This window comes from Diadema setosum, chromosome 8, assembly GCF_964275005.1.
Source record: "Diadema setosum chromosome 8, eeDiaSeto1, whole genome shotgun sequence".
In the NCBI taxonomy this organism is placed as follows: domain Eukaryota; kingdom Metazoa; phylum Echinodermata; class Echinoidea; order Diadematoida; family Diadematidae; genus Diadema; species Diadema setosum.
The window spans coordinates 31042282-31069948 of NC_092692.1; the positions used below are offsets into that span (position 1 = coordinate 31042282).

General features: G+C 39.7%; 1 protein-coding gene across 1 annotated transcript in view; it reads left to right on the top strand.

Annotated features, from left to right (window-relative positions):
- Positions 1–27667, top strand: part of LOC140232200 (RNA binding protein fox-1 homolog 2-like) — a 342360-nt gene that overhangs the window by 143117 nt on the left and 171576 nt on the right.

Here is a 27667-nt window from a genome sequence, read left to right on the forward strand (position 1 = left end):
TCATTAAGAAATCATTTGTTTTGTTTACAGGATTTTCAATGCTGTTTCGGTTCATTCTCCCCCTGGAAATAGTCAATCAGGGAGAAAAAAAAAAGAGTTCTGAATATGTGTGAGAGTGTCACTTTCCAGCAATTGTCTGAACTTGAATATGACTAATTTCAATACTGTATACACCACATATTTAGCAAGTCTAAATTTTTGCGAATCGGAACTTCCCGATGATTTCGTGAGGGGTTAAATTCGCGATCGTGGAGTACTGTACTGAACGGAGAAATGTATACGTGTGTGTTACATTCATATCGGGATCAGAGTTATTATTTTCGTGTGTCTTTAATTTCGCGAATAGCACCTGACTCGCAAAATTCATGAAAATAAAAGTCTGGCAAAATATTCGGCATATACAATACATTCACAGCAAGTCATCAGCTCCATGTGTACAGGTAGATGAGAAGGCTAAATTGAAGAAAGATTTCAATGTGTTTTGATACCACAAAGGTGATTACATGTAGATCACTACATGCGATATTTTGCAAAGGGGATTCATAACAAATTACCATTATAGTGGTAATCAAGACAGACAGCCTGTGTGGATAAAGTTCAGAGCTGCGAAAAAGAATTGCTCTCCAAATATTCAAAAAGAGTTGGGGGGGGGGGGGGGACAGAAGAACAGAGTAGGGCAGAGGGAGAAATATGAAAGGTGTTAGATTTCAAGAGTTGGGGGTGGGGTAGCTTCGGTACGTACTGTAAATGATGCGAGGTGATTATGAAAGAGAGAGAGAGAGAAAGAAAGGTGAGATAGGAAAATGGCAAAGAGATTACGTGATGCACATACCACTCCTGGCCCGATCATCACTCTTCTCCGGCTTACGCCGGAGACTTCATGGCATTCAATTTTCTTTTGCTCGGCTTGTATACCTGAGGTCAAAGGTCACAAATGCAAATATTGTCATCTATGTGTGGTAATCCACTCCTTTTAATTCCCCTGTCCCAATCACCTCTTCCATGCACTCACCTCCCTCCACAGATGCTACATGTGGGGAATCTTAGAGCAATTACTCCAACGTATAAGCAGGATATTTTGCTTTTTTTTCCTTCAAATTTTGCAAATTATATTTGTAAAATTATAAGTGGTTTGTATTCTTGTGTTAAACCCTGAAATCTGTCATCCCTGTGAAGATATGTGAAAAAGTGTAATATGATAGACAAAAAAAAACCCCAAGGAATGCCGTATTTACTATGAATAAAAGCTGCAATTTGTCATTAGCCTTTTGAGGACAAGCTGATATTGCTACAATACACATTTCCTGTAGACACCTTCTTTGAGCATACTATGGACCAGTTTTCAACAGGTTAAGTTGTCTTGTTTTGCTTGATTATGCACTGTTTATAGTTTTTCTACTGTAAAAAATCTGAATGAGAAGGTTCTAGACGTTTTCACGAGATGTTGTTTTTGCGATTTGACACTGAGGTCAGCGTATAAAAGTGCACGTCTCTTCAATGTACATGATGGTATTTTCGCGTGTTGTTGAATTCGCGACCGGACAGTAACACTCCATATTCACGACAATTAAACCCTGGTGGGAAAAAAAAAAAGACAAACAAACAAACCCCAAAACAGTTCGTACAGTACTTAACAGGTCCTGTGTTGATGTTTGAACAGTTACCCATGACGTAAAAGAGATGCATGGTTTGATTGACAAATTCATGTTCATGCACAGATGGATTGTTGGCTGCATGGACAAGAGATAGGAGAGATATGAGATATAGGAAGATCTGGATGAAAGAAACAAAACAACAAAAAAAACCCACAGAAGATACGATACTGAAGAATGTAAACGTTATGGAGAAATTGTTTGTGGAATGTGAGGAAGGCTCTTACTATCTGGCTAGTGCCCACCCCCCTTCCCCCCCCCCCCCCCCCCCGCCTCTCCCATTCCTTCCCGGGGTAGAGATGCCCACGTAAAACGAAACGCTGCACCGCATTCATCACTCAACCGAAAATGTCGCCATGCCACGCCATGCCGGGACCGGTTTAGCTCCGCCCCACTTGTGCAGATTAATCAAGGTGGCAGTGGCCTAATGACGCCGAAGGCATCGGTGCTATTCCTTAGTGGATCACGAGGCGGGGGGGGGGGGGGGGGGAGAGAAAGGGAGAGAGAGAGATATCTAATTGGGTTATTATACAGTTTACAATTAGATTACACTAAACGTAATATGAGTTCACACCCAACCGCACCAGGAGGCATGTTCATTTATTTATCTACAAGCACTGACCCAATATCATCCACTCGTCCCAGTTGCGGTACAACACCATTCTACATGACTATTACCAGTCTGATTAGCAACTGTAACTTTATGGTGTGAAGTTTGAGCTTAACCCATTGAGGACGAGTCCCGAGTATACTCGGGCAGGAGTCTATGGGAAATGTGTGTTGTAGCAAATAAGCCCTTCCTCAACGGGTTAAATCTTTACTCTGTTTCAAAGAGAGACATCATCAATTCTTAATGAAATTCAAATGGAGAAACTTTTAAAGCCTTTAGCTGCATAATGCTCTTGTAAGGGGAGTCTATGTTGGGGCACATGTCCTGTATATTATGCACCCATAGAGGCTGAAAAGGGAAGGAGAAAAAATTACTAAAATGTCAGTCAGTCCACTCAAGAGCAGGAAAATAAACAAGGTGATGAAAATAGCACTGGGCAATTCGAATCATTTATGAACTATTTTCTGCTACTTCCCAAGAAGGGCAAAGGGCATTGCGAGGATATAATTCCGACCGCGGTCGTCACGCTTCACGAAAACTGTCTCTGAAAGCTGTTGACAAGAATACCGTAAATCACTGATCAAAACATGCTCCTTGAATTTCAGACGCTCCTCGGCATCAGTCGGCAAAATCTATTCCCATCTTCCTCAATTCACTGTCAGTCCACTGTCATGCCATCTCGCAGAAAGAAAACGGAGTACATGGTGCTGGAAGGGAAGAAGAAGGAAATGGAGATGTAAAAGATAAGGAGATAAAAGATGAAATGAGAAAGAAGAGGATATTGGGGAAGATAAGAAGAGAAAGAGATGGGAAAAGAACAAAAAAATACAATAAAGATGAAGATGTACTGTATACGGCATTATATGTAGCAAGTGTAATTTTTTTTTTTTTGCTAATTGGGACTTCCCAACAATTTCACAAGTGCTCAAATATGCAGTCGTAAAGTACAGTAATGAAAGGAGAAATGTACACATGCACGTCACGTTTATATCGGGATCAGAGTTGATACGTTTGTGTGTTTTTAAGTATACGAAGAGCACGGACTTACAAAATTCTTGAAAATTAAAACCCAAGGAAATGTATGGTGCATACAGTACAAGACAGAAGAAGGTAATGATGATGAAAGAGAAATGATAGTTGGAAAAGAAGATGGTGCATGTGAAAATGAAGGAGATCGTAGAGGAGGAAGGGAATAAATAAAGAAAGGGAGATGGCTGCACACACTGGTTAATGATTGGCTATCTGGTATGGAGCCCCCTGGGTAATTGCAACACTGGACATGAAATATGGTCAGATAATATTTAGCTATCGCAGCACCTGACACCTCTGATGAATTTGAGGAAGCAGGACACCAGTGCTCCTTCCCCCCCCCCCCCCACCCCCACTGATGAGGGCAGTGCTGTAGAAGCAGCTATCTCTTAATGCTCCGCCCCTTTTTCCAATCTCTTTTTCTTTTTCGGAATTAGTCTGTCCTCCTAGACCTGTTTCCACCTGACCTTATAGGTCAAACTACCAATGGAGTTGAATATTGTGTATTTTAACCCATCTTATTGAACCTGTTGACAACTGGAACTTAGTGGGGACAATCAAAACCGACTGGGATTTTAAAAGCTGGTTCATTATGGTTGTATTATAGCTGCATTACATAGGAAAATTCTCAAAAACTAAAAAAAAAAAAATCAATCATTTAATGTATTTTGGATGTTATTGACCTCAAACAAAATTTACATGGCCATAGTTGTTTGTTACAGCAAGGAAAATAAACTCAAATGTATGCTTAATAATCAGGGACAAATTTCTGGAAACCCAAACAACTTTTTTTTTTCTTTTTCTTTTTTAGTTTGAATGTCAGTAGGTCATCAAACATCTCTTACTGGAGGTATCTTTTGCTTGATTTTGCTCATTTTCAATAAAATCAACCAAGACTCACACAGTAAATTTCTCTCCAGCCTTCTAAGTACCTTTACTTGTAAGGACCATGGACATCCACCATGATAAATACATACAAAAGTCTTTTGCGTAGACTACTATCGGTTGGGAGTGATGCCATGTTTACACACACTTACCGATAAGGTGTGAATGGCTTGTATACACTATCTGCATGTGAGGTGTTCCTTCCTAGTGAGATGTAGCCACTTCAAATATTTGTCAAACAAGGAGATACTGCAGGTACATAGGAACTCAGGGTGCTGAGAATTATCGGCCGTGAAGTAGTTTTCACCTCACCGAAAACTTTATGACATAAAGAGGGTTGAAATGGGTTCATAATCACTCCAGTAAAGCTCCAATAGAGTATATGATTATATTTGAGTTTGTGAAGATCTTTAGGAGTCTAAAAACTTCATATTTTCATATATTTGATACCCTCCAGATGGTAGTTAAATTTTGCTCTGTGTTCAACCAATGCAATGATGTGTTAATAAAGTAATGCTTCTTTCCGTAAGTAATAGTATATCAACTCAGTCGCATGATCAGCACAACAGATGCCATCCCAGATATTTAGTGTCTCCAAGAAAGCTGCTTCTTCTTGGTCAGCCTGCCCAATGATGTGTGGTCAGAGCAATTACTGGAAAACTTCAAAAACATACTTAGTTTTGTGGCTGTTGTTGTAAGTCCACTACTTTTTTTGTGTGCTGCAAAGTAGAAACAATTACCGGTACAGTTGTCCCCTTGCAGGGGGTGACAAATTTGATGTGACAGTTGCACATAGTATCTTGATGATTATTGAAAAGAATTGTAAAGGCATCTTCAGTTTGTGGTTTTCCCCAGTTACAGTAGTATCAGTCCATTTATTTACTTATTTTTGTGTGTTTAGGTGATTTTGGTCCATTTTTGGAAAGTGCTATATTTACCCAAACAACTGTCTTCAGAGAAAAGTTTAGAAGTTGGTTGGCTAAGAAAATATGACTGCAAACTTTAAAAGGACTGTGAAGAAGAAAGGTTGACAAATTGACCGTGTACAGAGCCAGAAGTGTTTTAAATCTATAAAACATGGTCAAAATCTATGCCTATCTGATTCCAAACAAGTGATTTGTAATAATGATGCAGACTTGTTGAATGTGACCTACTTGTATCTTGTTGACTGTCAGCACAAATCCAGAATTCCTTTTTCAGTGTACATCAGCCAGTATGGCTCCAACTCAACATCTACCGTAGATCGGGGGCATCGAGTGGGCGTCTCCCCAAGTCCACCTCCACTCAGCACTTCTATCTTCAGACATAAACAGAGATGTTTTGGTGTTGGTGTTTAAGACAAAGTGGAAGTAATGGTTAGGGTGGAGTGGGATGAGGGTGAGGGTGGGGCAGAACATGGATGAGGAGTATTGGCAAGATTGAGATGAGGGTGAAAATGGGATTGTATGATTGAAGTCTTGGCATGAGCTAAAGGGTGCACCGTCACGAAAGTTGGCCAGAGAGACTGTACCTCACGAGAAACCATAACACACATGGGATTTGTTATTCTGGAGTGATTGATTGGAGCATCATTAAATCGCATGAGCACCTCAAACAGAGCACATAGATGTCACACAAAAATCTCGTAGCAGTTTTACTGTCCACCGCCTTTGCCCCCTCCCCCTTTGGCAGGGGTTGGAAACAGTTGAGCTCGCCACAGCGTCGGGATTATTTGGCCGAGATGTGGCAAACAAGAGTTGGGAGAATGTAATGTTTTGGTTTTTGCCGCGTCGTGCGGCGGCGTTGGTGGCCCACTCGTTTATTCATGTAACCATTGTCCATCACAAAGTGGTACAAGACGTTTGATCAGCCTATAAACCATTTCTAGTGTAAACAGTCAGCAGGCGACACACACGGGAGATGTAGGTCATGTATATAAATTGTTAAATAGCTTGATGGATTGAGAGGTGACGTATATGACAGCCATCTTTTCCTTACTTTGTTTTTCTGTCAGGTCTCTTTTCTCTTGTCTCATTTTTTGTTTTTCTTCAGAGAAACAAGAGGGTTTGTTTATTGACCAGTTCTTTGTCATCCATTTGTGAAATAATGTCATGTATTTGTCGAGACAACAATCATACACAGCCCAATTTGATTGCATGTCTCAATGCAATAGGTTTTTTTTTCCTTTTGTGTGTGTGTGTGTGTGTGTAAGTGTTTAAATTTGTTTACCCCATTGAGGACGAGGCCCGAATATATTCGGGGCAGGGTTCTATAGGAAATGCGTGTTTTAGCAAAATCACTCATATATGTACTCAACAGTTAATGCCAGTGTAACAGTCAAATGTTTGAATGGACTATCATTTCAGTTTTGCAGCTTTTCTTCTATGCATTGCAGGATCTTCTCTCATCTTACACAGTCAGTTTAAGAAGTAGAATCTTGCATCAGAAGGAAAGAATTAAGAGTTGCTGGCTTTGATCCAACCAAGTTGGTTGAGTTATCAGGCTCTCTAAAGAAGACAAGAGAAAGATGATGAAATACAACTTGACCACAGCAACATGAGACACTGCAATGCATATACAACACCAGAGGATAGGACAATATGCAAATTTGGCCTGTGACACGGCGGTAAAACAAACGCATTAGGATATTTTAAGGTAAACAAAACAAAGAAGAAAGAGAAGTAGGAGAGGGTTGTTAGAATATAGAAGAGGAAGACGGATAGTCCAAGAAGACAGCTGATATGTGGAGAGGGAGATACATTTATATGTAGCAGTAGGAAAGATCATTTCAAAGCTTGGGTTCATTGCTGTACATTTCGATTTATTCATTTGATTTTATTTCATTTCTGCACTCCTATTTCATACGAGAATATAGCACAAGTCACTTGAACAAAGTCATTGATTGATAATTGAAGAGTGAAAATACATGGAAAAATGGGATGATTGACTGAAATGTACATCAAATTGCAACTGGCATTTGATACATACACTCTAGTGTAGACAAGAACTTTCACATGCATATTGATTTCTCGAATCTTGGCTCTCGCGAAATTCGCAAAATTAAAATGCACGCGAAAATGTCTGGTTTTACAGTATATTGTTATCAACAGTGCCTTTAAAACAATGGTGAAATGAAAAGTTACCAGGAAATTACATTCAGATCCAGGTCAATTTTACAAGCAAGAAAGAAAGAAAGGAAAAAAAAAAAGTCAGCAAGCAATTTCACTGAAATGGCGCACACAATCCCAAGCCAATATGTCTTGAGAATCTTGCTGAAATCGTGATGCTAATATTGAGTGGATAAGGTATAAGCAAGAGGACAGAAGTTGGGGGGGGGGGGGAAGAATCTAGAGCTTTGCAGATCAACTGATAGGACCAAGATTTCAGTCATTATCAATCTACCGAAATCTTTTGTCACGAATGTTCGAGGGGTTGGAAAGTCTCGGATTTGTATTGATGTAATCTCCCCCACCCCCACCCCAACTTGCATAAGACAGAAGCGAAGGACTGCATAGAAGCATTCACAATTAGCCACAGTAATCTCTGCTGTATAACTTGAGTATCTGATACGGATCTCAGCACAACTGCAAGACTCTAGTACACATATTCCTTCGTATTCAAACCTACAGTGAAGAAGATTTGCAGATCAGCCCAAGGAAGTCGCGAAGATTAATTGTTTGCGGCCGGAAATTAAGGCTAACGATTCCATTAAGTGCAAAAGCGAGGCATTCTGGTTGCCATGGTCACAAATGGACCCCGAAGTTGTAATGGCAGCTCACTATTCAGGAGTATGTGACCCGGATATCACGTACCACCTTTGAAGTGCCTTCAACTTTTTTTTTTCTTTCTTTCTGTCTTTATTGTATTTTCATCTCTTCTGTCCCTTTAATCTCTGTTGTCAAAACCTGAAGTTATCTGAATAAAAGTGTTGTATCCTTTAGTAAACCTTTCTAAAGACGTGCTAGATTTATGCTAGATTGAAAGAACAATTTGAAGCCGATTATTTTCCCCCGGACATTTTGTGTGTCAAAATACTTGGTATTCATAGTTTCTTTTCCCTTCGTGGGAAAACTTTCATCAGACCTTTGAGGGAGGTTTCAGTGAAACATGTTTTGCCATTTATTATGATCATAGTAATGATAGGGATGATTAATGATAGTCAAAGCGTTCGTGTTGACAATAAGGGTAATTTTGATATGATGATAATAATGTTGATATAATGACAATGATGAAAGGATAATCACAGCTTATGTGTTGCACGATATTGTGGTTGATAAATGACAAATCTATTTATACATAAATGAAAAGGGGGATCGGGTGCAATAGATGTCACGTGTACATTCTTGGCTCGAATAACTTGCAAGCACATTCTCCGAATTTTTGGAATGTGTCTTTCATCCCCACAGGAGAATCATGTGCAGTAGATTTGCCCTGAGGCGGGGAAATTTCTCGCGACATCGTGCTGAAGATGAAAAAATCTCCCATGAAAAGCACGAAGACGGGATAGTGGCAGCAGTCTGATAGGACATATAGTTCCATATGTGCCCACTTTAGATTTGATGATGCATCTAAGCCCGGGAACATCTTTGAACAAAGTGCAGCATATTGCATCCATCAAGCGCGGCATGCACCCTGTGGATTAGGGGCTAGATACACTGTCTATACTATGGCCTTGGCTTTGTTTAATGTCAAGTACTTTTCCCCCGCAAACCCTTTCTCTTCGAGTTTAAAATGTCACATTGCTTTTTTTTTTTTGCTCTCCACCGGCTTCCCTTTGCTCTTTTGTTTATTTCTATTTTTTTTTCCACCACTCTTCGGCGTGTTGATTAATCGGCATGGAAGAGGCGCACGCTGATCCATCAATCACGCACTTATATATCACAAAGCTTGACAGCTTAGCAAAATCAGCATTCTCTCTCTCTCACTCTTACTCTCACTCGCTCTACCTCACCCTGCATATATTTCAATTTTTTGCCTCATATCTTTTCTTCTCTGTCTTTTTCTCTGGTTCTGTTTCTGTATTTTCTGTCTGTCTGTGTATCTTTGTATTTGTCTATATGTCTGTCTGTCTGACTATCCATGTCTGTTTCTCTTTCTCTCCTTTTGTAATGCTCTCCCTCACTCTATATTCCAGATTTTTTAATCTATCTTTTGTTTGTTTTTTTCTCTCTGTATCTATGTTTTGTTTTTGTTTTTTTGTCTCTCTTCCTCCATCTCCATTTTTGTTTCTGCCTGTCTGTCTACCTATCTGTCTTTCTCTCTTGGTGTCCCTCAGTCTATATTTCTTCTTCTCTTTTTGTCTCATGTCCTTTTCTGTCATTTTGTATATACTTTGTTGCTTTCTCTTCTATCTCTATTTTTGCTGTCTTTGTGTCCATCTGTCTCGCTAGCTTGGGAGGGAATCATAACTGGTCTTCTTCAGAATGTTTGAAGTGACTGTGAGGTTGGTTTTGTTAAACACTAAGACACAAGTGGTACACAAGCAGTACAGATTACAAGTGCTCGAACATGGGGGTACGTTTCCACTCAGCTCACCTTCAGAATGCCTTGCCTAGATGTACCATACTGCTGCTGCCAGCAGACTTGAATCAGGAACCCTAAGACTGAGAGTCTGTGGTTCTATACCACACAGCGAAAACTGCCCCTCTGTGCTGAGCTGTGTGCCATGGAAGTTTACTCCCACTGTGCATACAGTATGCTTAGTTAAAGGACAAGTTCACCTTCATATACATGTGGATTGAGTGAATGCAACAATATTAGTAGAACACATCAGTGAGAATTTGGGGGAAATCGGACAATCCGTTAAAAAGTTATGAATTTTTAAAGTATCTGCACAGTTACTGCTGGATGAGAAGACTACTACAGTGTATGATGTCACATGCGTACAATGGTATAAGGAAAATAAGAGAATTTCACAAAACTTTACTTTTTGAATAAAGTGCACATTTCTTCGGCTTGTTACTGACGTATGTTAAGGGTAATATTATTCTCCTTGCCTTCTGAAAGAGAGAAGACGAGTATTCTTTTGTTATGCGAGAAAAGTGAAAATATGTTGATTTTTCTTTATTCTTTCTTTATATCGTTTTACACATGTGACATCAAAAGCTATAGTAGTCTTTTCATCCAGCCGTGACTGAGCAGAAACTTCAAGAATATATAACTTTTGAACGGATTGTCCAATTTTCCTCAAACTCTCACTGATGTGTTCTACTAATATTGCTGCATTCACTCAACCCACATGTCTATGAAGGTGAACTTGTCGTTTAAGTAACTTCATATTTGATCTCTCATTTGTTTCTATGAACCAGGATGTTTCTAGGCTTTAAAAAGAAACAAACATGGTTGATCTGTCAGTTGTTGATTAGGCTTCTTATTGTGTGAATGTCATCTTGTTGGCTATATAACAATATACCCTAATTCTGAGACATCGAAGGGAAATGTGGTTGATCTTACATTGTGAATAAAGTTTACAAGATACTTTTGTAAGACAAAAAAAAAGAAGAACTCAAACATCAAGGACACTTCGTCAGTATGTTTATGCCTCACTCTAATTCCCGCAAACAGATCAAACATAAGTAGGGATACATACCTTCAATTAACCTCTATTGTCCCGTCAAAAATTATTTCAATTTTTCATTCCACTCACCATAAGCCCAAGGAAATCAAGGCCCTTTGTAATGTGGCATTACAGCTGATTGCGGTTTTGTTCAATGCATAATTGCCATTGAGCTGTTGTCACATTACTCTTAGCCGTCAGCTGTGACTCCTTGCCCTACGCAAATCTGTACTTGGTTTTGTAGCAATAACGTTTACATTATATTCAAAGATTCATCCATCATTTGAATGTGCTTCAAACATGCTTGGAGGAGGCAATATGGACAAGGATGTATGCATACATTTTGAGTATGTGCTGTATGTATGTGTGTAAGTGTGTTTGTCTTTTCATGAGTGATAGGGAGAGATGGAGAGAGCCAAATAGACAAGTGGGACAGGAATAGACACACCAGCCGCCAGAAAATCGGTCGGTGGTGACTATCAATTAGGATTTCTGTTTAAGGGGGGAACAGAGCAGTGGATTTCATTCTATGCGTGCCAGCCAGAAATATCATCTTGATGATTATTTCAGTGGGCTAGGCACTTAAAAAGACAAGCTGCCGTATCTACCGTACGGTTGAGGAACGGCGGGGATTTGAGATGCGGTAACGGCCCGCGTCCGATTATAGCAGGCAATTGGGAGTAGGATGTATCGATCAATGTCGTGCGCATCACCTGCCGTAGCAAAGAACCCTTAAAACCCTCGTCGTCTCACGCCCGTGCCTCGTCACCTGCTGGTATTGTTGCCGGGCTCTGTTGCCGTTGTCGAACTCCTTACATGAGCGGACAGACATTTTGGCTGCACAAAGAGACGAACTTTTGAGGGAAGGACTTTAAAGGCCACTCATGATCCTCTCTCGAGGAGGAACTCTTCAGATGCTCACCCCAGAGACAGCATTTTAAAGATTTGAGCAGGCCTGGAATATTTTCCTCTCGATAGCTCTGCCAAGTTCTTGAAATGAATGGAACAAATTTTATCTGATCCCATGCAAAAGAGATTGTATTATCTTTGTACATGATTTAACAGGCATGAAAATTGATATCATGAACTGGAACAGTGTTTATGAAAGAAATCTATCAGAGAGAATTCATTCTTTCCCTCACTTAATTGTCAAAACCTCTGATTGATAAATACATATTCATGGAACCCCCCCCCCCAAAAAAAGAAGTGATGACAATGCTGACGCATCGGCTGTAATGAATTTTGTGTTTTCACCCTGATATCAGAGGATCTTCAAGGTAACTTTGATGGGCTCCGATTCACAGAAAATCAAGCTTGTCCACAGTAGGTTGAAGCCAGCATTAAAGCTGACTGGATTAGCCATGAAGTTTTACTGATGTGGAAGTATACCGCAAGATTTCACAAATTGCTTGAAATGTAGTGTTAGCAGCCAAAAGAGTCTCCTAGAAGATGCAGAATGTCTGCACAAATGAGGGCAAAGCTCTCCCTGATACTCATCAGTAGGAGGCATTAGAGTCGTTACCATGGCAACTGATCATCCATAATTGAAGAAGAAAAAAAAAAAGAGCAGTGCTTTTAAAAGATTTATGGTAACGAGACTGCAGAAGGCAGTACATGTGAGAAACATGTAATGTGTTGTCAGTGTGTGCATGTGTGTGTGTGTGTGTGTGTGTGTTGTCATGTCTGCTTGTCAGACATCATTCCCACCAACAACTCAATTAGCGTAAATCACCATGTACACTAAAGTGAGTTGTATATTACCTCATCTTTTTCAAGGTATCCAGTTTGCTCATTATGGGAGCTAATGTGTGATGTGCACAAGCATAAAATAACAAGGGTAGACAGAAGATATGATATCTATATGTGTATGCTGTATGTCTCAAGCAAGATGTGGGAGTGGACTACTAAAATCTGAATCTCTTACCCTTTTGGGGCGATGACTTTGGTCGGTAAAGTTCTGAATAACAGATACCAGGTACCTCATGTTTTCAACAGATTGTTATCGATCCAAAGAGTTATACAACCACATAAAATGATTAACATAACTGCGGACAAAGAATGCATGATGTAAACATACTGGTCCATAAGGCTTACTGGGGTTGAATTTCTGATGTGTAATGGCCGTGACAATATACGGACAGTTAATTCTAAATCAATACCCGTCACTGTAGCAACATTCTCTTGCTGTGCGACTTCTTATGTCTCTGAGAAATTGCAACAAAATGAGAGTAGAAATAAACATCCTCTCTTGCACCTGAAGTATGCCCAACATCCGGAGAATCTAGCCCTGAGGCGTTGCAGATTGCAGAAGCCCCTTGTAGATTTCAGTTAATTCTTCCCTGACTTACAAAGACAAATATATTTTTTTTTTCAACAATATTCTCCACCACTTCATCTTTGGCTTTGTATGTATGTGTTTATGTATGTATGTATGTATGTATGTATGTATGTGTGTGTATGTATGTATGTGTGTGTATGTATGTATGTGTGTGTATGTATGTATGTGTGTGTATGTATTTATTTATGTATATGAATGTATATATGTATGTGTTTATGTATGTATGCATGTGTGCATGTATTTATGTATGTGTGTATGCCTGGGTGTCTGTCTGACTGCCCGTTGGTACCATCTAGGCATATAGTATAGAGCACCAAGTTAAGTGATGATGTCACAGTCTTTTGTTGTAGCTTGGATCAGAACCAGGGGTCTCCAAGGTTAGCAACAATAGTGTGCAGATATTTGGGCCAGGTGAGGTTGTTTAGAACCAGTTTCCATGGCGATGAATTGCTATGACATCACACATTGTTACTCTGTAATACCATAATATACACAAATGGAGGACATGAGCTTGCATTCATGTACAAGTTCATTGACAGTGATGTGATGAGTTATTGATGTTTGTTTGTTTTTTATCAACAAGTGATGATAGGACTACAGGAATGAGGGAATCAAAGTGGTACAATGACAAATGTACATATTTGTGTCCACTTCATATATCCCAATGATTTATTCAAAAGGAATGTACAAGATATAGGAAGTATAATATTTTTTTTTTTTTTTTTTTTTTTTTTGTAGTGGTGGTTTGTTTGCCTTTGCCTTTTTTCCTTGGTTTGTTATGAATGTGGTTATCCAAATTTTGGTTTGAGGATATGTATTATCTGTCTTTTCCATATATGTTTGTTTATTTTTTCTTATAAGGTATTGTTTCTGCAACCTGTGGTATTGTCTATTGTATTATGATCATTAGCTCTCCCATGCACATCACTCATTTCCAGTTATCTTCTGCATCACAGCTCTTTTTCTTTTAAAGCAGGGAGTGTCATATATCTGTGTAGCTTGACTCATTAGTCTTTGTTGCTGTCACTCTGTGATGGTATGTTCTGTCAGCCAGTTGCATTTGTTTTCATTTTGTCTCGTCTGAACTGTTTCATATGTGCCCAATCCGCCTATGCACAGAGTTTTGCTAATTGCGCTCGAATCTCAAGTTTGCAACCAATCTTCGTGGCAGAACATCTGCGACCAAGATTGAGTGTCAGATGGCGAATGTAGTAATCTACCCCTGAAATCTGATTCATCGATGCTCGTACATGTATACGTCACTTTCATGACATGGACTCTGTAGTCTTGATTGTTTTATGATCAACGGTCTGAAAACTTTCGCGATGCGCAGTTTGGTCTCGGTGTCGAAATGCCCGAGAAAGCATTTATTTGGGCAGACAGTGTGATGTTCTCCCCATTTGTAAATCAGTTGGTTGTTGGCCAAGTCCAGAGGTGACATCTCTTGCTTTGACGTCAAGACGCTTTGAGCAAACAATGCCACAACTTGTGTTCGGAGGGTAGAGGTGGAAACCAATTGGGGGAAATCGAGAGAGGGACAGAAAATGGGAAGAATCCCTGTGGAAAGAAAGTGCACCATTCAGCAGTTTGGATTTGCAGAAAATCAATTATGAACTTTCCCTCAAAATCCATGCCTTGTTCCTCAGAATACACTCTCTGTAATGTATAACAAAGGTATTCCTTTTCTATTTGAAAAAGTGTCAACAAAGACTTTGCTAAAAGTTTAGCTAGTACCAGAATTTTTGTATTTGATGAACCAATATATTATCTCATGTCAACAGAGATTGGTGTTCGCGTATGTTCATTCCACATAGTAACTCTCCAAAGCACTTGGATCTCTTGCCAGTTTGGTGTATAAAGTAAACTCCTGTGGATTTTGTCAACATTGGGAAGAACATGAGTCAATCATTTTGACGAGACAACAGATGATATGCCTTGCAAAATAATTTCTTCACCAAATCTTTACAGGTTTGTTGGTCATACTGTATCTTGAATATCTGGTGACAAATGCAAATTTCGATTTGATGTGAAGGCTATAAATGCAAAGCCCTCCTCTTTAATTGTACTTACATCTGATGAAAATGTTTTCAGGTGTGTATTTGCTCCTCTCTTTGCCAATTTTTCATCAGCAGTAATCTCTCACACAGAGCTACGTCTTGTTGTGTAGATCCATTGATCGCCGCATTGGGGTTAATTGACGATCCCCTAAAAATAACATTTACCAAGTTACTGTGACCTTAAAAGGTCATTCTCCCCCCTCCCCCCCCCCCCCACCACCCATCTCAGATTGCTCAACCATTACCTTTGGGGACAGGGAAGGCATCCTTTAAAAGCATCAGGTAAGATGATGCCACGACTGACTCGACTTCGGTCCAGGGATCCCTTGCAAGATGCCGGAATCTGCCCGGAGGGTATCTTCTTCTGAACCGGCAACTTCCTTATTTAGCATCCCCCGTCTGGTCTGCCACTCCCCTCTCGGTGTGGTTGCCCAAAAGTGATGTCAAGGAAGGAGGGGTGAGAGGAGGGGAGGAGGGGAGAAGGAGGAGGAGGAGGAGGGGGAGAAGGTGTACCACGGGGAGGGGTTCCAGAGAGAAAATAGACCAGAGTGATGAAAGCGGACCACTGTTGTAGGTCATGGTGAGAAGTTGCATTCCTCCACTGTCTTCTTGGTCACTTACTCTCTTCTTCTCTCCTCTCCTCTTTCTTCTTCTCTCTCAGTCTATATCTCTCTCTCTTTGTCTATCTATCTCTCCTTCTCTCCAACTCTAACTCTTCCTCCCTCCCAACGATTTGATTTGTTTATCTTTTCTTATCATCCTCCTCTCTTTCTACGTCTCTGTCAATATCCCACCCCCCATCACTTTTGTCGTCAGAAGTCACTACCATCCTCCACTGGTTTGTATGTTTCGTTTGTTGTCTCTGTAATACTCATGTCTTCTCTTTTCTTTCTCTCATACTCTTCATCCATCTACTAGTTACAAGGACTTGATTTTATTCATTGGTTGATTTTTGGACTCATTCCAAATTTCACTCTTTTTTTTCACTTGAATTCTAAAAGATGCAGATGAGTCATATTTCTTAATTTCAGAATAACTTTGTCATTGGCATTAAAAGGAGAAAGATACCAAAGAAGATAAAAACTAAAAGGGAAGAATCGTGCTATCTTTATCTCCCTCAAATTCCATCTTTTGTAATCTCCCAGCACCCCATCCCAATATACTCCTTTCAGCATCGAGTCTTCTGCTCCATGGTTATCTCTTTCTCTATCGCTGTCGCTCTCCATCTCTCTCCTCTCTTTCTCTCCTCCTCTTCCTCCTCTCTTAGCCCGTCTCTCCTACCAGTCATGGCCTCCTCCCAAGTCCAGTGTTCTCCCAAAGCGTCATCCTGCTGTCATTAGAATCAATTGAGCCAAAAGATCCTATGACACCATCATCCTCCTCCTCCTCCTTCCTCCTTCTCTGCAGTCTGGGCTTTCCCCCCCACGGATTCCTCCAAGAGTGCGTCCCGCCACAAAGCCGCCATTCACTACCTGAGCTTTGGGTGGGATTACAGCCGCCCCAATATCCACTTCTCAACTTCGCATCAACATTGACTTATAGTTAGCTTTCTTTTGGGTCTCATCAACCCACTGGTACCCATCTGTACCCGATCATCATTTGTGCCGGATCCATTCATAAAAAAACGAGAGCTTAGCTGCTTGTATCCTTCTCATCTCTCGTGGTTGCTGCTCTGCGTGGTAGCCCAAGCAAAAGGACGGGAATAAAATAAACAAAATATATCTCGAGACAAGCCATCATCATTCTTGGATTTGTTTGTTTTCCGTGAGTGGAAGTAGACATCCTTTAAAGATCCCTGCGTTCAACCGGGCCTTGAGAAATAATTTGCCGACTCGACAATCGTTTCCAATCTTGAAAGATAAATGACACATTTATTGGATCAGAGAGAACCGACTCGGCGAGGTTACCCGGACAACATCAATATCTTATCTTTGCTGCATCATCTTTGAGGAAATCGCAATCAGCTTTCTTGGATATTATTTTCTCCTTTTCTCCTACCCTTATATCATCGAGCATCGGTTCTTTTTCTTGTGTTTGCTGCATCTGCAAGCTCTTTGCTCCGGTTATCCAGCACCAATTCATCTTGATTTTTAATTTTTTAAAGATTTTTTTGTCTTTGTAACCATGATGCACCCTCATCCTCACCCCCATGCGCACCCCAAGCTTCTTGTGGGGCCCCCTGGTCTCCACCGCGAACGGCCTCCTCATGTGGTGAGTATGTTGCCCCTCCCCCCCCCCCCCCCTTCTTACCCCTCCCATTCCCATTTCTTATTCTTTGAGAAACCCTTTATCAAGCCTTAAGTCCACTCTGTACATACAAATATTGTTTTAAGCTCACAATTTCTCACTCATCTCTGTGTAATGATGTTCCTCTGTGTCATATGTTTCCTAGCCTAGCGCTGCACGCGCACACTTACAAAACAAAAACAAACTGGAAACAAACAAAGGAAAAGTTAGTCGTAGAATGGCTGTGTGCAGTAGAAGATGAGCATCATCTACACATGCATTCACGTAGTTGATGCGATACACAGCAGAATTGATGAGCATGTGGAGTTAATAGTCTCTGTACACAGACACTCTATGCAATGTAGCAACATGATGAACGATTTGGTAGTCCAACTGAGAATAACCACAAGATATTTTTCTGCCCATCTAATTTCTATAAGCCTGCTCTGTTCTACTTCTTGCTAGAATAGATCTGATTGACCTTTTCCATCTCCAGTGGTCCATTTATTGGCCTTCTCAGCTATGAAACATAAGAGATGAAGCATTATTAAATGTCTGAGCGGAGTTTTACATTACTGTGGGCTTCAGGCCAGCTGATACCTATATACATGTATAAGTGGGGTCTCCTGTGTGTGTGACAGTGAAATGTAAAAAAAAAAAAAAAAAAAAGATGTTGAAAAAGCATCTGTTTGCGCCCCATTCTTGTCTTACCTGAAGAATCTTGCGAGGTTAAAGAGTCTTAGTAATGTGCACACTCTTTACTCGGCTCTCTCTAGATGAAGAGACCTAAATATACATACCCCCACCCCTTTTATGGAGGAGAAAAAACATTTGAAATTTGCCTTCTAGTAGTACCTGTAGATCTTTTTTGTTTGTGTTTGGTGTACAGAAGGACTTTTTGACAAGCAATGAATAATTCTGAGGTATGCAAAATGCTTTACTCTAATGGTTTCTTGGTTATTAGGCCTCCTTGCTATATATAGCTCCCTCTGTTGTCTTGGTATCTTCACTGCAATGAAACAGCCTTTGATTGTTAAGTGTTTTTTCGTGAGATTTTTCGTTGTTTTAATGAAAAGAGGGGATTTTACACCTTCCTCACTTTGTAGGGCTCTCAGCCCATATTTCACTTATGAAGTTGTGTGGTAAATCAGTTCACAGATTTGTGATATAAAGTAGAAAACTGTTAGCAAATTTGTTTTATGTACCATTTCTGTGTTACATAATGTTCCTCTTGTCAGACCAATGACCTGTGCAGTGATTTTTTTTTTTTTAGAGAAGTAAAATACAATGTATATAGGTGTATTATGTTATAAATAATATTTAACTGAAACATAAAGATACAGTTTTATAGTACTTGCAAGGTAGGATGGTATAAAGTAAAAAAAAAAAAAAAAAATGATTCATGCATTTATGTTAGGACAGGAATTGGTTATGATTTGTCTATGTACATATTGTATGTGTGTGTGTGTAGTACATGAATTTGGCAGAGTTACGCTTACGTGTTCACTTTGATTTTCATTATGTGATCACGGTAATTTAGTATCAAAATTGTGTATGAAATACTTTTAACTATATTATCCCAATTAGTGGATTTGTCCTTTAAAAAAAACAAAGTTTGTAATTGTTTTGTTTAATTTGGCACATTCAAAGTGAATGTGTAAATTTCATGCAAACTATATGGAATCAGATTTGAAGCCCCCCCCCCCAAAAAAAAAAAGAAACAAAAAGGGAAATAAAGGTTTATGTGTTTCCGTGGTGAAGAAGAAATTAGAAAGGTTTTCCACAGGACAGGAGAAAGACTACTACACTGTCATTTCGTCAACTTCTCTCCATCGCTAATGCCCACTTGAAGCGTTAGAACACAACCTCGGTACATCCCTGAAGAATCCACCAGTGCCTACGTGGGGTTTGATAGATACCCTCCGAGCCAGGAATCCAGGGGGACCCCTCTCGCTGTAATTCACGCTGTCACTTCGGATAGCGTTCAAGATCCTTGAGATGGCAGCTATGAAATGCTGGGGATAAATTCATTATAGTAAAGGCGTAAAATGGAGATCAGATGGAAGATGGCTTTCGGCCTACATGGGTAATCCAATCCAGCAACAGAGCATTTGAAGCTTATGGAGCCAAGTACCAAGTGTAGACACCTTCGGGACGCGCATGAAAGCATTCGTGTTTGGCTATTTTATTTTGAATTGTACGTCTTTTCATACTGGAATTGAAGATGATACCAAGTTACTACGAAGTGGTACTTGGTACTTACTGGTGATGATGGTTATAAGATGACTTAAATCATGATGACAATGGTATTGATAAAGATGATTATGGTAATGATGATTAGAATAATGACTCTTCCCCAGCAAAGTGTAATATCATGCACAGACTCCTAAGTTACAGCTTTATTGTGCTGCATTTAGATGAACAATCAACAAAGAAAAAAGGTGCACTTTAATGTTAGAATTACAATGATATAAACCAGTGACCAATGAACAAAAGAAAAAGTGCACTTTAATGTTAGAATTACAATGATATAATCCAGTGAACAATGGGAAGTGGGTTTTTATCTTGTTTTTATCTTGTTTTTATTACTAATACTGAGGAGAGGCCTTTATGTATAAAAATGAGTAATTTTTTTGTACCTTGTAGGAGGAGTATAGTGATGATCCAATAATTGCAGCTTTAAGGCTTTTTGTGTGTATGTTTTTATCCCACCTCTTACATAAAATATTTCCTATCTCCAATATGATATCAATGTTCTGATATCAGTTTTGTAATTAATTCTGATGAACTTTACCTTACCTTTGTGTGGCCCCTCTTCTGGTCTATAGTTCTCTCTTTTTATGGTAAGTTCTCTCTGGATTAAAGTTCCATGTGGCAGAGTCTGAATGTCTCTGCTGCCATTTTGTTTTCTTTAAGAAGTCGTTCAATTTGGGGCACACAATTACCGTTTTCTTTTGACATGGGAGACAGCGGGATTCCTCTCTACATGCATGGCTCTCGAGGCGAAATGATTTTCGTTGTTGCTGAAGCCCCGCAATTCCTCGGTAACCGCTCCTCATCTCTCATCCCTCGCCTTCCTCTCCTACCCTTTCTCCTCCTCCTCTTCCTCCTCTTCCTCCTCCTGATGTGAGGAAGTTTGATGGATACGATGACTGACGTTCTGATCAGATATCTAGTATCTGATGAAAACATGGTATCGCTGTCCTCTTTCATTACCCCCATCAACAAAAAACCCCCGCAAGAGATGTCTGTGGTATTCTACCGTACAGAATCTGAGGGGGTTAACTTCTAAAATGAGGTAACTGCTCCCCCCCCCCCCCCACCCCAATTATTTGGTGGGGGTGCAGGGGAGACATTTTATTAATTTATTGTCATCCATTTATCAGATAGGTTTTAAATAGCCCCAATGGAAAGAGGATGTAATCAAATATTTCATTCACTTGTTAATTCCCCCCCCCCCCATTTTGATCAGCATGGATTCATCTTTCTGAACAGCATCCTGCATTTACATTGCATTAAAAGAGGGCTTAGGGCTTTTGAGAGCCTCACTGTGAATAATCTGAAGCATTTCTGGACAATGTTTGATGTTAGTATTTAGAATAATTTTGTAGCATGTCAGACACATTTGTACACAAACACACACATATATCACAATTATTGTTAAGTGGATCATCTTAATTTACATATTTGTATGCTGTTTTGAGAAGTATATTTTTAAGTGGATGTGTATAATTTAGTTGTCTGAAGAATAAAACATCTCCCAAGTTTATCAACTTTGTAGTGCTATCAAAGAAGATATAAAGTTAGCAATTGTGACATTTTCTGATATAAAAAGTAGTAGTCATGCAGTCCAAACAAGATGATCTATTTGTATTTTCCTTATGCACATACAATTTGTATTTGTGTATATACATTAATATATGTGTGTATATACACATTTATATGAAGAGATTGGTAGGTAGGAATTGTAGCTAGATACACCTGCACATACACATATATTAGCATGACTATGTATTTACAGACATATTCGTGTACTGTATGTGCATTTGTGTACATAGTGTATATAAGCCAATAGCAGACACACGCATTTGTGTGCATAATGGACAAGGAATACTCATTGTCTAACCATGGAGCTCCAATTTCTTACCTGGCTGCAGACAGATAGATGCCTCAGTGTACGTTTCTCACCCCTTCTTTACCTGTGTCGCCATTGCCCCACGAAGCTACTAATATCTTGCTCATCTCAGGTATCCCTTGATGCGACCAGCATATGTGTCTGGCCCCCCTCCCTGTCCCCTTGTGCCCCCCTCCCAATTTCCCCTGCCCCCACCAGCAAGGAAAAGGGTTAGGCATGGGGGTGGGGGTGGGGATGGGGGATAGGTGATTGGGGATGCGCTAAGTAATGAATTGGTTCTTGATCAGTATTCAAGGTGCATGCACTATCTTCCAGCCTTCCCTTCCCCCCCCCCCCCATTCTTTCACTGCTGTGCCTCACTTCTTAGCAATTCCTAAGTCACTTTTAGAAGGGATACACAGATAATATTGTATTCTGGTATCTCACTCTACTTCCATTATCCATCGAAGTCTAACCTGATTAAACTCCACAGCATGTCTTCCTCATTTCTGTCAGAAAAAAAAAGTGCCGTATTGTGACAAAATTTAAACAGAGAATATACTCCCCATTCCAGGAAGGTTGATAGTTTTCCCATGGTGAAATGATTTGCCTGAAAGTCATGCGTACAAAGTTTCAAAATATGTTGTCATAATTCGATGAATATGAGGAGTATTATGTTTCAGCAAATGAAAGGACAGCACTTCATTAAAAGGATCCTGAAGCAAGGCATGGGAAAGCCTTATGTTAGAGACATACTTTGTGTTTGTATGTGTGTGTAGGAGTTCTCAATGTGAAACACGCAATTGGCAATTCATCCCTGAAAATGTGCAGTCAGATCCCAGATTTCCAGTCGAAACTCACAAAGAATGTCTGGAATAAGGAGACTAGCATTTTGCAACTGCGCACCAACCCGAACCACAAGTTCGTACACAATGGAACTATTGTCAAAGAATTTCTTTGTGATCATCAATTGACTAAATGGCCCGAAATCAACTCTTGTGGCAAATGGCTCAAGCTGGCATTAGTATTTGTCATCAGATTAAACAAAAGTGACTTTTGATTGATATTTTTACTGATCGGCAAATTCCCCTTTGGTATGGCAGCGGAATGTGTGAACTTGGCACTGACTCTTGTCAATTAGGGGCACGGCTCCCTGCCCAGCACTGCCAGTTTGACCTTAGACTCATTTCAGCCCATTGTTGAATAATGTCGCCTGTCTCATTCCATCTGCGATGTGATAGGGGGCTGGGTCTGGTCACAAAAAGTGTTCGCCCCCTTCCTCGGCTTGGAATGGCATCCGAGTGAGGGGTCCTAGACTGAGGAAAGGGGGTTTGATGTCTGTAGTAGGCCTATGTGGTATACTCTTACAACATCAGCATCATTGTGTACCTTGATACATGGAAGACCAGCTATTACAGTTGAATATGGGCTATCCAGCCATCTTCTCAGATGGAAATTAAACAAACAAACAGCCAAACAAATCTATGATTCCACAATGGAGTGTGTGTGTGTGTGTGTGTGTGGTGGGGGGGGGGGCAGAGGATTGAATCTAGTGACATATAGTGTCATCACCAAGTTTAAATTTACAACTCTGTACACCTCATTTTCTTTGTCAGAGAAGTACAACAAAGGAGCAAGATTTGAAATTGCCCAAATTTTGTCCACAGTGGGATAATAAACATAGATACATTTGTATAGAAAAGAATAAATAAATAATAAATTAATGAATATCATCTATGTGTTTTGGTAAAGAATGAAGAAAATTAAGATAGATGAGTAATAAAGTAAAGAGATAGATGAATACATAATCAGAAGATGAATGTGATTTAGTAAATGACTGATGACATTGTTGCATATATTGCTTGTGTGATGGATGATCAAAGAAATAAAGCAGGATAGATGATAATGCAGCTGACTGATCCATATAAATGGAACCATCTGCCTGCATGCACATCATTTGATGCACAGAGCAATATTCAATGGAGCTTGTAAGATCCAGTGATTTCATATATGCTTTGGAAAAAGTCTTCCAGCGATATTTTGATATGGAGGTCGAAATTCCTTTACTGATAGATGCAATGAGACATGTGATCTTCCAGTGATGAGTTATTGACATACGAAGGTAGGGATTTTGACTATGTTACAGACTTATGGAGAACATAGCTCTGCTTGGCATCTCCATAGACAATGTGTCAACATTGATTATGAGATAATGAAGGCTCTCCAAGGAGGTACGATGTCATTATCTTGTCCTGACAGGAGATCTGAGTGTTGAGAAAGAAAGATGCTGTACTGTTTAAGGGGGCATTTCATCATCAAGTGTTTTGTCACTGGTTTTCATTGACAAATTAGCATTCAAGCCATTCAGATGCAAAGATTTCTGTAGGCTTCAAACAATTGTCAGTGACTGACAACTTTCATGAAACGCTGCTCAGGGTCCTGTCTTATGAAGAGTTGAAATTGATTGTTAATTGTTATCATTTTAAGTCTATGGCAGTCTGTGTGTCAAGGAAATTTAAAATTGATTATATCTTTTGATAAAACAGGGCCCTGGTCTCCCAGAGTTGTGGGGAGAAGCAGGGAGAGTGTGCTGGAGATGTGGTTCATTGTATGCAATACATTGTAGGTTCCGGATTCAAATCCCAGCTCATTGTATTTCTCTTTTTCCTTCCTATTTTAGTTAACTCATCTGTCAAGTCATAGGAAAAATTTTGGAGGTGTGGTCCATTGAGAGCAGTGGCTTAAGGGTTCAAATTCCAACTTGTTGCATTTCTTTTTTCTTCTCTTCTGCTTAAAGTAGACATTCAAAGAGATCATTAAATTCTGCAATTTAGGCATCAGTAGAAAGCTCAGAAGACATAGAAGGCAATGGAATTTTGTTACCTCGCTTTCGCGTTGCTAGAAAGAAGTAAACGCTCACGAAAAACTGCGGTTTTCTGGAGCCTGATAAGGGCCAATTCGTCAGGAAAGATGCCCGTTTCGCCTGACGTCACGCACTGGATTTGCGGACTCTGCCCGGTGAATGTGTGTACAATGTTAACGGAGGTACAACCTGATTCTTTTGCATTTTATTTCCTTATGTAAAAGTCGAATTGAACGAAATATAACTTTTCATGGTTTAATAGTAATGAAGAAACATTTCTCTCTCGATTTTTTGTAATTCTTACAGATATTTTTGTAAATATTCAGGAATTCAAGCTACTTAGGTAATCTTATTTTTCTTACGTTTGTAATGTTAGCACGTTCAAGTTTCGCTGGTCACATGAAGCGTTTAATTGGAAATCATGAGGATGCCCATGACAGGATTGATAATCTAAGACATGGTGATGTTGACAATAACAAGCAGACTTACGAAAAATGGCGAAATATCAAAATAGGAGAGATTTTAAAACGAGGATCGAGATAACAACTTGTGCAGCCCAGTCTCGTAGCTCGCCGTAGCTCGCGATTGCTCGCATGCAGTATGTACTTGTATTAATCCGCGGTGAAGTGGCTCTACTGCTCCGATCCGCATTGGTAGCCGCTCGCCGCACCACCATCCTCACTGCCTGCGTGCCTGGCCTGAACTATACGTGATTAGCCAAGTCATGGAAGTACTTTCATTGGCGTAGGAACAATTGCATAACCACGTGTGTTTGTTTACGTTCGCGCCCGATACGATGTACTGTAATACTGTACGACTACACGAGATTCTAACCAGGGAGGTGGGAAGAGAAGGAGTGGAATCTTCGACATCGACAAGGTTCGGTGTTTTCGCAAGTAATTACATCACTGCTTCACCAGTGTGCACACGCTCGTAAAACTTTCGTAAATGACATCTGCTATGATAGCTATCACGCCATTGCGCCTGGCTAGTTGCTGACCTCAAACCGGTCAGACCAAGGAGGTACAATACTAGGCTAGCAAGGTCTAATAGCAGGGCGGACATATTAAAGCACTTCCCGATTGCTCGGGCAAGTGAAAATCAAAGTCGTACAAGTGTTCTGAACAAGGAGAAAAATGCTTGCCCGAATCGGGCAGGCAAATAATTTTGAAGCCACCTTCTTTCTCCACATTTTCCCTTCAACAAACCCATGAAATCATGCACACGCAAGCCCAAAACTAACAACTGTCATAGCGATGTCACGATTTCAACAACTGTCGAACACTGACTTACTTGAAGAAGCCCGGGTATTGCATTGCGATGCTACATCAACGCTCATCGATATCGAACAAAGTTTTTATTCCAATACGATGTATTAGCCTATTTTGGCAGTAGAAAATAGCGGTAGCAGAAAAAAACTGCCATTTTCTGCTCGCCGTTAGCTGCCTACAGGTGAGTCGGGTAGTCACTGGTTGTGCGTGCCCCATGTGGATACCGAGCACAGTGCACGCGCAGTCAAAAGTGAACACCAAGTTTACCAAGAAACAATAAAAATTCCACGACGGCAAGGTGCCTGACTTGGGGATTGGGGGGGGGGGGGGGTAGAGGAGAGAGACCATTTGACAAAAAAGAAACCGCGCGTACTGGCGCATTCTTGGCGGTCATGAACAGTCTGGGGCCTGGAGGAATGAACAGGGAAAATGTTTGACAAGTCGAAGACCCAGCCAGGATTACAAACGTAATGATTCTTTATTTCTCTCATTTATTTTGCCTAAAATAGGGCTATCTCTCCCTCTCTCTCTCTCTTTCTATTTCTCTCTATTTCCTTTTCTATTTCTTGGAAGAATTGTTTGTACTTACCGATAAAGAAGAATGACATAAATAAACAGTGTTAAACTTGAAATGCCTTATTTTCCTGCTTTAAAATACTTCTCCATTTTGTACATTATTTCTATTCTGAGTTATGAAAAAAAGAGAAAACATGTTGCTGATTGTTACCCTAAAAGTTGTTTATTCCAAAGGTTCGCTAATCTAAAACTTAAGAAATAAGAAATTTAATCTGGGAACAAATTCAATTCGTTTTCAGATTAACAAGCCTTTTCCCCATTTTCACATTAACCAAACTTCAGAATAATGCTACAAATGTTTGGATTAACAAACCCTCATATTTTCGGAAGAAAAACATTGGCACAGGGATTTTGCGTGTTTCAGATTTGGAATAACGAATTATAGAATACGTACAAATGTATCTCATGTCTTCTTCTTTTTTCATTATTTTAAGAATAATGAATACCGGACAAACAAAAAATCAAAGATGTCAAACTACGACATAAACTTATGAGAGAGAGAGAGAGAGGGGGGAAGAAAGGTTACTGGCGTTACTTTAAAAGATCGTCACTCCCGAGGGTTCAATTATCCAAAAACTGAAACAAAGGGTTCTTAAATCGAAAAGAGAAAAAGATGAAAATTAAGTTTCGTTATTTCGAAGTCCTGTTTACTCAAAAACATTCCATATTCTGAATGTTCGTTTATCCAAAAACGAAATAAGTATAAATTTTTTGCCGCGTAATTCAATTTCAGATAAACGAACTTTTCGAACCACAAATCAAATTAAACAAACCATAATTAAATTTGTCGGATTAACAAACATCCGCACATGCAATATGCGTGTTTCGAAATAACTACCATCGGGATATAGTGAATCTCATTCTTTTTCGGAATAACGAGCACCACGCAAAGAGACGCGATGCCAAACTAAAATTCAAACCTATTTTTTCTCCTTTTTTTACTACCCGTCTATACACGTTTTCTGAACATTTCCTTATGCCCGACTAAAAAAATAATATTTGCACGTTACTGTGAAAGTTCGTTTATCCGAAAATGAAACAAGCTAGCTCGAGAGTTGATACTCTGAAGGTTTGCTAATTCGACAATGAAAAAAGAAAAAAAAATTAATCTGAACGTAAGATTAGCTTTGATTTTCTGATGGTTCGTCAATAATAATAGTGATAATAATAAAGAGGTTTTGTAATTCCTTTTTCAGATTCATGTCCGGATAAACGCAGCTATGGAATCACAAACATTCTTGCATGTTTTTTTTTTGTTTTTTTTTTTGTTTTTTTTGGGGGGGACCAAAAAAGTCGGATGTTTGCTTTTACTGTTGGAAATGAACAGCGGTAACAATCGGCTCCGTAAGATGCTAAAATAGTTGGAAATGAATATCGGTAAGATTCAGCTCCTTACGATGCAAAAATTAATGTCAAATATTTGATTTTGCGTTCGGAAATGAATAAGGATAACATTCGGCTCAGGAAGATGCTAAAAGTAAATGCCGAATGATCCCTTGTAACGTTCGGAA